Below are 15,886 nucleotides of genomic sequence, written 5' to 3'. Positions count from 1 at the left end.
ATCGACAGCCTCTTCATCAGACATGTATTTCTGCACATACGTGTCTCCATGGAGTTCTTTCTCCTTAGGAGGTTTTCTGAGTCTTCTGTGTAAATCAGTGGTTGGAAATCAATTCTCAGCAGGATGAGCTAAGGATCCAGCTACAGTGCAGACAGGGGGTGGCCTAATTCTACTAGCCAACAGTACTGGAACCTCGGATTCTTGATTGAACAATTTTACAAAAAAAACTTCCACCTAAGATATCAATTGTTCATTTGCATTAATAAAAATATTAGGTGTGTTTTATTTTTTTGGCTTCTCAGTCTGACTAATTTCTTATACTTTTATTATTTATATTTGGGGAATGAACCTTTCTCATAATTTTAATCTAAATCAATTGAAAATATGGCATTAAATAGAATTTTTATTTTCTAATGATTTTATTCAAAGTTCAAATATTTTTTCTTAAAATAAATAATTTCTTTTTTCTGGATTATCTAAAAACCAAAACCAAAGATCTTAATTCCCTATATGAGACAAAGAGGGAAAAAAAGATGAATTTGCAAAACTTTCAAAGTAAACTAATATCTGATATATTTTTTAAAGGTTTTATTTATTTATTTGACAGACAGAGATCACAAGTAGGCAGAGAGGCAGAGAGAGAGAGAGAGGAGGAAGCAGGCTCCCCGCTGAGCAGAGAGCCCAATGCAGGACTTGATCCCGGGACCCTGAGATCATGACCCGAGCTGAAGGCAGCAGCTTAACCCACTGAGCCACCCAGGCACCCCTAATATCTGATATTTTAAGAAACTAATACCTGAGACCTCTATGTCAGAAAATCTATCTTAGTAGCATGCAAGTCTTAACCCATTTCACACAATTCTGTTGTGGGTTGCCAAAAGGGGGGTTCATTTGGATATTTAAAATATGCAGAGATTATAGTAAGGACAATCCTGGAACTCAGAGAGACTGCTGGTCTTCTGTGGTAGTTCTAGGAGCTTCCATGTAGAGGGTTCTTAGATAGATAAGGCCATCCCATACCTTCACATAAACAACGTGAGGAAAATAGTGCAGGAGAACACCTATGGGTCTCGTCATCTGCCTCTATTTTTATCTGCCCCAGAACTTAAAAGATCTGGCTTTATGGATGAAAAGGTTCCTAGCCTCTCCACTGGTATTTCTGGACATGAGACTAGGCGCTTAGGTCAGAAGGCGGAGAGTGTGGATCCCCTCATGGTCCTCAGAGTTGTGAAGAGAGATGCTTGTCTTGGGATCATTCTCTTTCACCTTTTAAGCATCCTCTTACAGCCTTAGGCATTATTATTATTATGTTTTTGGTTGCTATTGTTTGTTTTTTTTTGTTTTTGCTCTTGTTGACTAATAAGACATTGGAAGGAACATTCTGATAAAAAGCATTGATACAGCGTGTTATCCTTCCAGGGGAGGGGCCTTCAAATTTTAAAAGAAGGGGTGGGGGGACTAACACAAAGCAATGCATTTCTGAGTATAGTCCTTTAGTCGTCTGTAATAGAGGTATTTCAATCAGCATGACTTTCTAATTATCCACCTACTAAAATGATGCCCTGTACTTGCTTTAAAAAGATATTAGTCTTAATACACAGATCCATAGAAAAGTAAACGTCCTCTAACAACATCATTAAGCTCTGTTTAAAAACATGGTGAATTTCTTTCCTGGAATTGCCATGTACAAGTTCTGTGATGTTGAAAAAGGCACTTAGTCACCCTGAACTCCGGTTTCCTGATCTTCAAATGAGAATCATTTTAACCCCACCGAGTTATTCTGAGGATCAAATGACATACTGGTTTGCAAAGTTTTACATTGCCAAAGAAGGCTTGGTTGTGAGGAATATGGGCATTTAGCAATGGAAAGGTTGCTATAGGGATGGAGCCATGAAAATTAACATTCTCAGAACAGCAGGACTACTGTACTCAATATTGAGTTTATAACTTATAATTCACAAACTGCCACAACGTGGATTAATTATAGAATTCAGTTGTGTGTTCTTATTTTGGGGAGCTGAGTTATGGATTTTTAGAGTCAATATGACTATGGTAATTTCCCACGACAGTGTTCACTGGATCGTGTTGTGAATGATGCTTAGAAAGTAGTAGTGGGATTGACTTTGGATCTGTTTCAGTCTCTATCCCTCTAGATCTGTGAGGATTTTGGTCACCCTAGGGATCTTGAGACTATCCACATATCAAAGAAAATAAGGAATAGTATAACAAGGTATTGAATGAGCTACCTGCAATAACCCCAAAGGCTTACTTGGAGCCACAGAGAGAAGGGGCTTCTAAGATTTTCACATTAATATCATCAGCATAGACCTCTTGTGCACACATGACAATTAGTCCATATTCTTTTAGGTTCAATGGGACATTTGAAAGGGCTCTGTCCTGCCCATTTATTTTCCCTTGTTAACCCTAGATAGACTTTTTTTAAATAGTGCTTTGGGATGTGATTCATTTTTTATCCAAGTTCTTCCAAATATTTCTCAGTAGAAGCTTTGATTTTATATCTCCTAGGCATCTTTTTCACCATGAACATCCATTCCAGTGTGTAATAATCATGATTCTTGTTGCAAGACCAGAAGCAAATTCTGGTTAAGAGATTTATTGGACTGGTATCATTCAGAAAGCTATAGAGTCAGGATTGGCAGGAGCCAAAGGAGGTAGTTATCGGTATATATCTATCACAAAGCTTGTGTGTTAAGGGATACCACCAATGGTTCCATTGCCCTTGGGAAATGCATTACCTTAAAACTACTGTGAGTAATGTCTCACTGATTCCACTCATTTTTGTCACTCCCTAAAGGTCTGAAGTCCTGCAAGTGCTTCTGACTAGCAATGCAGAGGTCATGTGCCATGCTCTAGCAGGCAGAGGAAGGGATAATCACCCTCGCTTCTGACCTATGATGAGATTTCCCTGAAACAGAAAGGATGTGTGTATGTTCACTAAGCAGGATCAACAAGTAAGAGGTGGTCTTCTCTTTAGTAGATTGATTGTGTTTAGAAGGTTTATTGTCCCATCTTCTCAGAGCTTACTGTTCTCCTCAGATCCTCACCATCCTTCTCAATACTGAATCCTTCTCCTTTCCTTTCACTCTCTCTGGGCCTTGACTTTTCACTCAGAGTCAGAAAATAAGCATCTCTCCCACAGCCTTGGTTACTTAGATTCTTTCACTCTTTTCTCATGCAATGACAACTTGGGCTCCTTAACCTATTTAGAAGGACAGAGAATCCCCTCCCTCCCCTCCCCCTCCAAAGATGACTCTTCATGAAAGATACATGATTATTTTCTTTTCCCCAGATGTCTTCATATCTCTCATTCAATTCTTACCGTTACCTCTAACTGCCTTGTTACTACCAAATACCTTGGAAAGAGCTTCACTTTGTATATTTTACTATGTCAAGAAGCAATTTTATACTACAGATGGAAGGAGAATGTTAGTGCAATGTTACATCTCTTCACATGCTTAAACTCCCTCCTCTTTTTTTCTTTTTCCTGGAAATGCCCAGATTTATGACAGACATATGGGACAAAGTACATATATTATTGTAGTAGTTCTTGGGTTTTCAATAATTAAAAAAATTGTCAGTAAACACAATTTAATTTTAAAGAACAGACGATTTGGAATGAGATAAATCTACCTTTAAAAACTGGCATCACCATTTCCAAGCTTTGTGACCTTTAATAAACCCTTAATCTCTCAAAAATCTTAGCTTCTAATCCCACTGGATTATTATGAAGATTTAATGAGAAAATTAATTGAAGCACCTAGTACAAAGCCTCACACATAGTAGGTGCTCCACACTAGGATTCTTGCTATTAGCTCTGAAAGTGAGGTATTTTCAGAGATCTATATGGGTTCCCAAATCCTCATGTTAAGTGTGTTTCCACAGAAACCTGTGTTTCTCCAGAATATAATTTCCACAAAAAGTACAAGTTTTCTATAGGTACCTATCAGTAGATTCTATTTCTCATTAGGTGGTGGTTTCTCAAAATAAAATTAGAGTTACTCTGATTAAAATGGTGAAAAGAAAGCAACAATTCCACCTGGTGTTAAGCAGACTTGGCAGGTCAAATAAGGGGTCTCTTACTCAGCCCCATAGACTCAGTGTTTTAAATACAGTCCTCGGCCAAGTTTCAAATTATTTTACATTTATATTAGAATATTTATATTTTACAAAGTTTTTTATATCGCAATTATTTTAAATACCTTGGTTTATAATAAATTGTCAAAATCATGTCATTTACATTTGTGAATTCCATGAGCATAATCTACACTGAGTATAGAACACACATATGACAATTTCAAACACTCTAACCTGTAACTACACCAATCTGTCACTTTAGGCTTCATTTAAATGCTGGATTCAGAATTTCATTGTTTACCCCCGAATACATATGGATAGTTCTAAAGCAAGCTGAATATTTCAAAATATCATGGCAAGGAATAAGCTATTCTGATGAGATTTCTTTATCAGTGAGGTAAGTGAGTGATGATATTGATTGGATTTCTCAATAATTCTGAGATAAGAAAACTAAAGCCCTGTGGAATCAAGGAAAATACATATTGAGGCTCACCTCAGACCTTTGTTGGAACTTTTGCCCTTGAAACTTGACTTTTTCATTACTTTCATCTATGTTGCTTTATAATCCTATGAGTTGTCAACCTATTGACATTATTTGTTCTTGATGACAAAACTCCTCTTTCCTGAACACTTTTAGGAATGGATGATACTAAAAATGGAACTGAGGACAAGTCATACGATGATGAAGAAAGACTCTAAGAAGAGTGTACCAGTGCACGCAGCAATAGTTTCACTTGCTTTGTATATCTGCCAATTAACCAATTACTCAAATATGATTTATTGATTACCCAATATGATTTATTGGCCTCCAGGTCACCCAGGGCTTGTTCCAGTAAGGCAGTAGTTTTCCAATGTTTTAGTCATGTACTTATTTCAGTCGCAATATTTTTTGCAAGGGTACCTTGGTGGCTCAGTTGGTTAAATACCTGACTTGGCTCAGGTCATGATCCTGCTGTCCTGGGATCCAGCCCCACATCAGACTCCCTGTTAAGCAGGGAGCATGCTTCTCCCTCCCCCTCTACCCCTTATCTCTGCTTGTGTTCTGTCTTTCTCTCAAAAAAATAAAATCTTCAAAAAAATTTTTGTCTTTATATCTAGCATATGCTATTTATTTATAAATTATACGCTAATACTACTATAGTAATATATTATGTACATTGTTTGCAAAAGTATAAAATTTAAAAGAAGACATAAAAATAGATGCAAATGACAGTCTTGATATTTCTTTCCACATCTGGGTCAATGGATCAGCTTTCACACCTGCTGTGGCATTTGCACTTCATTTTGAAGACCATTAGTCTAAAGGTATTGGATGGCTCTCAACAAGTTAAAAAAGCTATAGTTATGTACAATGTTCACCTTTTCCAAAAGAGATTATGATCTTCATTTCTTTCTTTTTTTAAGTGATCTTCATTGCTGAAGAGCATAAGCCACATCTGGACAAGCTGCAGTTAAGCTAGTTTCCCATTCTCAAACTCTCACCAGGTGTTAACACATTGGCTCCCAGCATGCTGAGTATGAAAGATAATGGAGAAAGGAGTTTTGGGTAAAAGTAGACAGGAGAACAGTAGTTTTAAGGGGAGTTTGACAACTGGAACTCAAATCCAAACAAAGAATGACATTCTAGTTCAACTTTAGGACAAGTAGGAGCTGAACAACAGAAGTGCATGAAGTCAGAGTCATCATAAATGCTAGTCTCCAGGGTGATATAGACCTGAGAGGATAGGATGTTACAAGAAGGATGTTAAAAAAGAGCTATAGCAGAAAACAAGTCTCAGCATATCTAGAGAGAAAGACAGGGCTTCCCTTAATTCCAGATGCTAGAGTATCAGGCACCTAAGTAGCAATAAGGTGTTCCAGGTTCCCAGTACCTTGGTCATAAGAGAAGAGACAGACTGCCAAACTTGTCTATCTAAGCTCTGCTGCTTCGACTATAACGCCTGAGTGTTTAATTAAGATGTGATTGCTATTTTGCCTCAAGCAAGTTGACCTTTGAAGTTCCTGACAGTTCTTTACATTTTTCTTGGAACCATATTTCTGGATTTGGGGTATGGGGGCTATGTATAACCAGACGATGTTTATTAAGAAAAGCTGGACAAGAGGTAGGGACTGACATGGAACTCTGGAGACTGACCAACATCTTCCTCACAAGGAGAAAAGAAATGAGAAAAACAGTACTTTCATTTTTGTCTGTCTTATTATTTTAATGCCTGCTCTCAGTTTCTGATATACATCTGGACCTCTATTTTCTGATCCATGTGGTCATTCAATTTTTATAAACCTAGTGGTTACTGGATCTGTTTTACCCCTTTACCTCCCCCCAAAGAGTTCCTGTGTTCATTTGACCAAATCCTGAAACTAAAAGTTGTCCAAAATGATGTTAATCTATTGACATTTTGAACTGCCATATCATGATACTAATTGGTAGAGTCACATTTAAATTAAATAATTGAAATACATCATACAACTACCTCCTTTCTCATTTGTCCATTAGGGAGACAGGTAACCATAGCTAAGTGATTAATCATATTAGATACAGAATGATGGTTGTACCTCGGAAAATAGAGTTAAAATTAGTTATGGCACCTAATTAAACTGTGTATCAATTACCATGGTATGAGTGTCAAAATGTCACAATGAAAATAGTATAGGAGAGAAAGTCAGGAGACCTGAGTCCCAGTCTCATTCTTCGTTAAGCCATAAAGTATTGATTTTTGTGTTTGTTTTTTCAAATTAGACAAATAGACTAGCACATCAGAGATTTCTTCAGGTATTAATATTCTGTGATTCTACATTATAATAAATAGTGTGGCTAATCTAATCTTGATATAAAATATTGTCATTCCCAGTTTTCTGGGGAGGGGAGATGGAGATAAAGGAACTGTGTCCCAGTTGGAAATTAATATTCAAAAAACAGAATATCCTAAGGCCAACTGCAATAGTTCCCTACCATCCCACCCTTGGATTAATAACAGCTTTCTTTCCTTGCATTGAGTCTGCCGAACCACCAATTCTATGGGAAGGGTAATTAGAAGGAGATATGTTTGCAAGAGAGTGCTGGGAAACATCCAGGATATATTTATTCCAAAGGGAAAAAGAAACTAATGCAAATTAACAAGACTGTTGACTTTGAAAATAGCATATTATTAATTCAGAGAATACTTACTTAGCTTATAATAACTTAATAGTTTCAGAAAAGGGAAGGATGGCGCTTGCTAAAATATGTCATTATATTTGAAGGTATGTTTTCAGAAATGCTCACAAGAAGAACGAGTTGAAACGAGTCTACCTGTTTGTTTGAGCCCAGAAGACTATTTGGATAAACCCTGAAATCAACAGGTTCTTACATGTCACCTGAAAAATATTTGTTGTTTAGGTAGATTTGAAATAACATTCAAAAGACCACAGTGTAAGCATTTTTATTATTTTCCTCCTAGTTAAAGTCAATTGTAAAAACTCTTTCACTCCTTTCTCCTGCCTTTGGTTTTAGAGCATACTTCAAACAGTCCTTGGCTCAATAAAAACAAACAAACAAACAAACAAAACAACAACAACAACAAAACCATGAAATTTTTGGCTTATTCTCAAATATATGAGCCCCAGGTTGGAAAAAAAAAAAAAAACTCCCTTGTTTAGAAAAGTAGATGCTATAGTTTCTAAATGATCTCTTTTTACTGAGAGAACAGAATGTAAAGAATGACTTTTTCTACTAGTAAGTTACATGGAAATAAGACCTGAATTCATCATTTTTCAAATATGATTTTCACAGAATGACATATAACATTTTAAGGGCAGCAAAAACTTTAACCTTTAGAACAAATAAAACAACATGAGCAATAAGTACGTAATTTCAGAAGGGAACACATTGCTTTCTGGCAACCCTGTTAACAATTGGCTACTGTAGATTGTGCAATTCTTCCAGTAATAAGATTTCTCTTGTGCGGGGTCTATTATAATTAAAGGCTATAATCCGGGAATGCAAGATATCTTCTGGTAATTTTTCACTATTGCCCATCTTTTGGGGGAACCAGATTAAAAAAAGATTTTTAAAATATTTATGTTGATATTTTACAAGTAATTGAACAGCCTATAAAATTGATTAACATACTTTGAATGATTCAAGTTGAAGTGGTCAATGTTTAGAAAAGGCAAGCAGCGAAGGCAATTTCTTAAGTTTTTAACCGGAAAGGAGAACCTAGAATGTGTCAGAGGAGGGAAAGTGTAGAATCCATAGATTAACATAGTTTTAGAGATTCCAAACAGACTCCTCAGATAATGTAGGTAGAATCCACATTTGGTGATTTTTCTCTCACAATTTGTGTACACAGGAGCAGGGATACCATTTGTTGACTTTTTATATTACAGTGGAAAAAAAAAAAAAGCAAACCTGATTTGATCTACAATGGAAACAAATCCAAGGTATTTTTATGTTTTCATAGATTATAAATTAATAAGTAAAATATTACATAGCAGTAATAATAAGCGAAAGACTGTTCGGAATTCTTTATATATTAACATATTCAACACAGTACATCGGTAAAATAGGTACTAGCGTATTTTGCAACATAAAGACTAATCCCACAAGTGGGATCACTTGCCTGAGTTCACACAGCTTAAGGGGTACCTTTGGATTCAAGCTCAGGCAGTTCAGCTTCAGAGTCCCAGCCCTTCAAACAGCCGCTCTTGAATCATAGTACCTAAAAGGTGTGTTAAGCATCAAGTAGTCCAGCCCCTCTACCTGAAGCTCAGAGATGAAAGTGTGTTTGTATACCACAGTAAGTTAGCCACAAAGGCAGAAACAAAACCCTGATTTCATGAGCCCCACTGAAGAACTCTCAATTCCATTTATTTTCTTGGAAAAGTCAAGTACTTAATAATGACTTTAAACATTTATAATTAGATCATTCTGTCTCTTCTTTGGTCTAAACATGAAGAAAAACTAACTAGGATTGTCATTGCCTACTTAGTGGGAGATGAGGTATATGCCATTAGCCAAATGACCCAGAAGCAGCTGGAGGCTCAGACAAGGAGACAGTTTACAATACATTTCAAACAAAGCACTCTTTTCCTCCAAATTCGTTTTCCCTCCAGGCTACATTTCCTATACGAAGCATAGCTTCCAGTATTTGTTTTGGATTAAAGAACACAACTTTGTTTTATCCTTTCTCCCTCTGTTTCTGTGTTTCTTTGGGAAAATGGAGAAGGATGAGATTATGGAGCCCTAGAATAGCTTCTTCCTCTTATCCTTAGGGTGACGTCTTAACCTTTTTTTCTTCCTTGATAACATTTCTATCAGGTGGTAGCAAGGAAAAGAAATGAAAACTTCTGTGTTTCCATGAAGGCCTTGAAACAACAGAATGCTAAAACTATTGGCTAGAATCAAAGTGCTTTTACAGCATTCGTGACATTTCTGGATTCTTCACTGCAGTAGGAGAGAAAGCTGATGTTCATGTGCACAGTTCACTGCCAGAGCCACAAGAGTTTTATAAAAAACTAAAGTTTCATGAATAATTTGCAATCACCACAACTATTAGAAGTTGTTCCTTATAGACTGTATGATAGATGGGCTAAGATTTGGTATTATGTGCACCCCACTTCTATAGATATCTGCAAACTCACCCTTTTTCTCCCACTCAAATGAACATACTGAAGTGCAAATGACTGATAGTCATGTTAATATAGGGATCACCTTGCATGTGTTTTGCTTTTTTTTTTAAGTAATAATTAGCATATTTTAGTGCTTTTCTTAACATTCCATTTTAATGCATCTCACAACGCACTGGGTAACCAACTTGTGTCTCAAAACTACAATTTCTTTAAACAATCAAAGAATTTATAGAGTGGGGTCAAGCATATACTCATGCATTTATTCAACCATGTTTGGAGCTCCTGTTATGTGTTAGGCTCTGTGTTGCAGACTGTGAGATACTGAGATGAGTAAGCAAAGTCTTGGTTCTCAAATCTTACATTTTCGCAAGAGTGACAGAAAAATCTGCTGTGTAACAAGGGTGGAGATTGGAAGGTTTATAGGATTGCTCAGGACATTTGCCTTATCTAGGGTCTGGGGAGGATCTGCAAAGCTTTTTTGACTTTTTGAAGGAGACAATCGCTTAAAGGATAGGTTGTAAGTGATCAGGTGTAGTGAACCATATAGGACTTAGGCACTCTTTCCCTTAGATGTTAAATGCCTTAGAAGGAATTGTCTGCCTTGGTGAAGGTCAGGCCCCCTTGAGGAGACATTGGTATCCAATGACTTGTTAATGGGGAAGGGGGGTAATTAAAAGTCCAGCTCTCTAGCCTCAAGATAGGAAAATTTTGAGGGTCCATTCTAGCTGCTGAGCTCCCCCTGGGGATCATCTGAGCCTTCTGTTGTGCATCTCTATTCCTCTCTGCCCATCTCCACTGTTTCAACCTTCCTGCAGGGACATTTCCCGTAAATGTCTTTTCTCACAACGCTCTATCTCATAATCTGTTTTCAGGCCACATTACTGAAGATAAAGAATGTAAAAGCAAACAGAACAAAGAACTTTCTGACAAAAAAAAGAACAGATTAACTGAGAGAAGAGTAATCTTGTTAACAGTTGTTCAGTGGAGACTGGGATGTCAGATGGTGAGCCACTGTTCAACAACAGACTACAGGGGAATTGAAATAGAAAGAATAATTACTCTTAGGTGCAGGAGGAAGTACACAGCCACTACAGGGATGTCAAGGCACGGTGCAGGTAGAGAGAGCAGCAAGCCTTGGGGCTCATGTATTTATTAGGGTCCATGGATGAGGTGTTTTGGGTTCCCATACTAAAACAGATTGATCAATTTAAAACAAAACAAGTGGGGTTTTGGTAAGCTCCACAAGGATCTTAACCAAGGGGTGCACAAGGGAAAGATCCTGGGAGGTAGAGGAAGATGTTTATCACAAGGGAAGCCCTATTAAGAACACACATTTAATTGTCACTCTGTAAGCTGTTTAGGGCACTTGTGTGAGGGGCTTTGAGCTTCACTACCCCCTTCTTCACTGGCCACTTGACCAAACAAATGGATATCAGGTGACAATATCATAGAATAGTTTAGCTAAACTCTGAACAGAGAGACAAGAAACAGTGTAGTATGTGTAAGCATCTCAAAGATCTCCCATGTTCTAGAACTTAAACAGAAGATGAAGTCTATGGTGAGATGGACATACTTCAGAGCTTCAGGAGGCTTATAGTCAAACTTGAGGGACTTAAAACATCATCTGACAGCTGGTGAGCTACTGAAGATTTTACAGCAGGGGAGTAAGCTGGTAGTGGTTTCTGTTTTTAATGGAGCATGCTGTTGACTGTGAGAAGGCACCTCAGGGGCAAAATGTCAGAGGTAAGGAAATCCATTAGAAGTTTTTGTAGTAGTCTCAGGAAAAAAAAATGAGAATCTCAACTAGCTAGTCGTAGAGATTAATGACTCTAGGCAGAAAGAAGGGTTCAGATGACCTTCAGATTTCTAACAAAACTGAATGGATGGTGGTATCATTTACTGAATGAGAGCATACTGGAAAAGTTGACGTAGTGTAGTGGCAATTGTGAGTTCCTTGTTAAGCTGAAGTTTTGAGGTACTTATAAATATATCCAGGTTGCCATGTCCTTTGATAGATACTGAGACAGAAGTTCTCAGTGAGGTCTCTAGTGGAGATAAAAATGGGAATATCCCTGCTATGTGGCTGATAGTTGAGGTCCAAGTGGGAGGGATATGCCTGGAGAAACATACAGAAATATATACCTGGAGAAACATACAGAAATAAAAGAATTGGTATCCAAGAAAAAAAGAAAAAACCTTGGTAAGACCAATATTTAATGGGTAACCAAAGAAAGAGGAATCTGCTCTACAGACACCTTTACCTCCAGCTAGAAAAAAAGAACAAAATCCAAAGCCTTCTCTAGTAGGGCTTATTGTTGTGGAACATCAACTCTAAGCAAAGATACTTTTCTATCAGCGATTTTTCCAAAAACTGTGTTGTACATCACATTGAGAATTCTAAAATGACTTCTTTCCCTTAGTTGTCTGCCTCATCACTCATTCATTACAGATTGCATCTCCTCACCCCTCTGCATTTCTGTACTTGTGGGTACACGAAATGAAATTATTTCCACACTCCGTGTAAGGATACTATGTGTTGTATACAAAACAAAACAAAACAAAAAACAAAAACAAAAAGCACCATTAACAGATATTCTGAGAGAATGTTGTACAGGAGCTTCGAGGTACCACTTCTAAATAAATGCTGGGTGCGGTTTGAATATTTTATGGAATGCTGCCAGTCCTCATTTCAGAGCTTTTATTTAGATTGATAAATTGTGACTAAAGAGGCTTCCATCAAAGTAGATTCATAAGCAAACTGTCTCTATGGCAAGTTTTACCATGTTGTTACTCTACGAAGCCTCTTTTTAGTTCTTGCCATCATAATGCTTTTGAGATTATGATTTAAGTAGCTAATATCACACAACACAAATCGTGTTAGATATTTGACATATCTGAGAGGAAGTGAATACTTAAAATACTAATTTTGACACAACTGTGGTCACTGGGAGATAATGTTCTTGAGCTTCTAGGTGCCGGGAGTTTTCCTGAAATCCTCCTATCTTGTTTTTGCCACCTGTTCTATATCAAATTTGAGGTTCTTGCAAAAGACATGAGATATTTCTAGTAGGAATGAAGAGATATAAATATTTATAAAAATACCATGTAAAGTTCATTTCTTATTTTCTCTATCATCCATTATGCTGTCATCAAACATGCCCACTTTATTAGAAGAAGAACTCAGAAGAATAAAAATGGAGATAGGTCTCCTAGCCCAGAAAATCCAGAAATACAGTTAGGTCAAGGTTTCACAAACAGTGTTGCCTAGTTAAGTGTCATTCTATCTTTGGTTTTGCTCTTAAATATAAAGGTTCCTCTGAAACACTGGAGGAATGAAAACACTGTCCAGTTTCCATAATTTTCAAGTTTTCTATTTCCAACTCATACACAACTTTTGGATGATGTCTGTGGCCATTGAGTGGATCCTTCTATCTATGAATTTACATGAATAAATGTGATATTGTAGCTGAGAACTAGACACTTAGCTTCTTTATATCTCAGTTTCCTTGATTGCAAAAGTGAAAAATAACATTTGATGTGATAATTCATGTGAAACCACTTTGGAAGGGTAGAAAGCAGGCCAGAAATGTCAGTGGTTCTATTCTGTGTTCATTACATTGTTGCTGGTGTCTCCAAGTTATCTATGGCATGGTGCTCCTTGGGCCTGCCTTAATAAAGCCAAAGAGAAGGAGTGATGAGAAAAGCTGTTTTCATTTCCAAGCAGAGTTAAGGAGCTGGGAATACATTATTGTAGTTTTTGATGGACCTGGATGTTAAATTTGAGGTTCATTCCCACTTTTGCTTCTTACCCAGTTGCAATAATTTATTGATACCAATGGTCTCAACTCTAATGCTACTTCGTGTAGGAAAATCTCCTTGGACATAGTGCAAAGACAGGAAAATAGAAGTTCTCTTATATTTTTTAGAAAATAAATGTCATTTGAATTGAAGGTGGCATTGTGGATATATGAAGAGAAATCCTCAGATGAAAGCATTCATTCAGAAAGACAGGGTCCCATTTCTGTTCAAAGCACTTCAGGTGATCTTACCTGTCAAAATGATAAAGTTATTTATTGCCTTTAAGGACACAAATTTGAGTTAGCCCAAATTGTTCCGTCAAGTATTCATATTACCATTGTAGTTTTGTCAGTAATATTAAATTGACCCAGAGGCTTTGTTTTCACAGGGGAATACTTATTTGAGCTTTTAAAAGGCGCATTTTTATTCTTGATTGAAGAACATACTGTAGGGAGTTAACACTTTTTATTTCCAAAGTGCTATACACACATTATCCTACCACTCATACTATCCTTGCAAACTGGCTTGATATTCTTGTCAGCACCATCAAATTTATATAGCCAAAAGACCTCAAGGGGTAAATTCAGTGAATTTTTTTTAAAGGCGAGAAAATATAGTTTCAGAGTGCCTTCTCTGTCTTCCGTTCAGCCCAATGCCCCATGGTGGATTTTGCCTTTCTGCATGCAGAAACACCTGCTCACTTGCTCAGAGACACTTCAGGGCTTCCCTTCTTTAGGCAAGTTCATGATCTGATTTCAAATCAATGTATTGCTATCGCTGGTTGAGAGAAGGCTATTTATTCAATGGTTGGCACTCCATTTATTCTGAAATCATTTGAAATTTTGCATTTTCATATGTCAGTTGAGAAATTATGCATAATTAATATATTTGTGAAGCATTTAGAGAGGACTTCAGACATATAAGATGTAAGAAAAACCAATTTGTGAAACAGAAATTGTCACCAATCTCAATAGCGATTATAAATACTTAAAATATGTCTTACAAAGAAAAGAGGGGTGGAAAGGATGTGTAATGGTCAGTCTTTTAATAAGCTTCATGAAGAGACACTGTGCTTTGGCTTTTATAGGTTTATTAGGGAATGTAGCAAAGGATGAAAAACTAACTGAGCACCTACATATTCTGGGCATCTTACAAAGTGCTTTGTGTAAGCTGATGATACCATTTGTTCTTCACAACTCCTTGATATTTGGATTATTTTTAAAATGGGGTAACTGAAGTTCAAAGAGGTTAGATGACAGTAAGGCTAGGCTTTGCCACCAGACATCCTTTGATTTGAATCTGTTAAAAAAGAGATAACAGGCTCCAAATAGAGTCATTCATGCTAAGCGATGCTACCAAACCAAGTCTTAATACCTAACTTAAATAGAGTTTCAATCTCTCCCATGAGTCAAATCTTAGCCCAGTTAGTCTGGAATTATCTGCTCAGCACTAATGAGGTATCCTGTTTGACAGACTCCTGCTGTTGCCCAAAAGAAGATAACTTTACCTGCAACTATCCCCTTTTTGCTAGTAACTTCCTTATCCTGCCATCTTCAGCTTATAAAAGTCTTTCATTGTTGTACAGTTCTTCAGAGATACTTTCTATTTGCCAGATGGGATGCTGACTGATTCATGAAATGATATATATAATAAATGAATAATAAATGAATAAAGAATCTTTAAAATCTACTCAGTTGATTTTTGTTTTTTAAAAACCTTAAATCTGGGGCACCTGGGTGGCCCAGTGATTAAGCCTCTGCCTTCAGCTCAGGTCATGATCCCAGGGTCCTGGGATCAAGCCCCACATCGGGCTCTCTGCTCAGCAGGGAGCCTGCTTCCCCCCCACCCCCCCGCCTACTTCTCTGCCTACTTGTGATCTCTGTCAAATAAATAAATAAAAATATTAAATAAATAAATAAATAAATAAACAAAACAAAACAAAAACCCTAGCTCTATGCTCCTAACCTATAGACAACCCCACTTCTAGAGTCAGGAGGCAGAAGGGGAAAGAAATAGAAAGAGGCTGGGGCACCTGGGTGGCTCAGTGGGTTAAGCCTCTTCCTTCAGCTCAGGTCATGATCTCAGGATCCTGGGATTGAGCCCTGCATCTGGCGCTCTGCTCAGCAGGGAGTTTGCTTCCCCCTCTATCTCTGCCTCTCTGCCTACTTGTGATCTCTCTCTCTCTCAAATAAATAAATAAATAAAATCTTAAAAAAAAAAAAAAAAGAACTAGAAAGAGGCTAATTCCTCTCCAAGGAGTGCCAGTAAAAGATGAATATTCTAAATTTATCTAATCCAAGCCTGTTGTATTGCTAGTTCCCAAACAAAACTTTAAGCACTAGAGAAAGGGTTAGAATTAAACCAGATTAAAAATCTGTTCCACAGT

Source organism: Mustela lutreola, chromosome 3 (assembly GCF_030435805.1).
Source record: "Mustela lutreola isolate mMusLut2 chromosome 3, mMusLut2.pri, whole genome shotgun sequence".
In the NCBI taxonomy this organism is placed as follows: Eukaryota; Metazoa; Chordata; class Mammalia; order Carnivora; family Mustelidae; genus Mustela; species Mustela lutreola.
The sequence above is the reverse complement of the archived record's forward strand: the minus strand, read 5'-3'. Positions refer to the sequence as shown.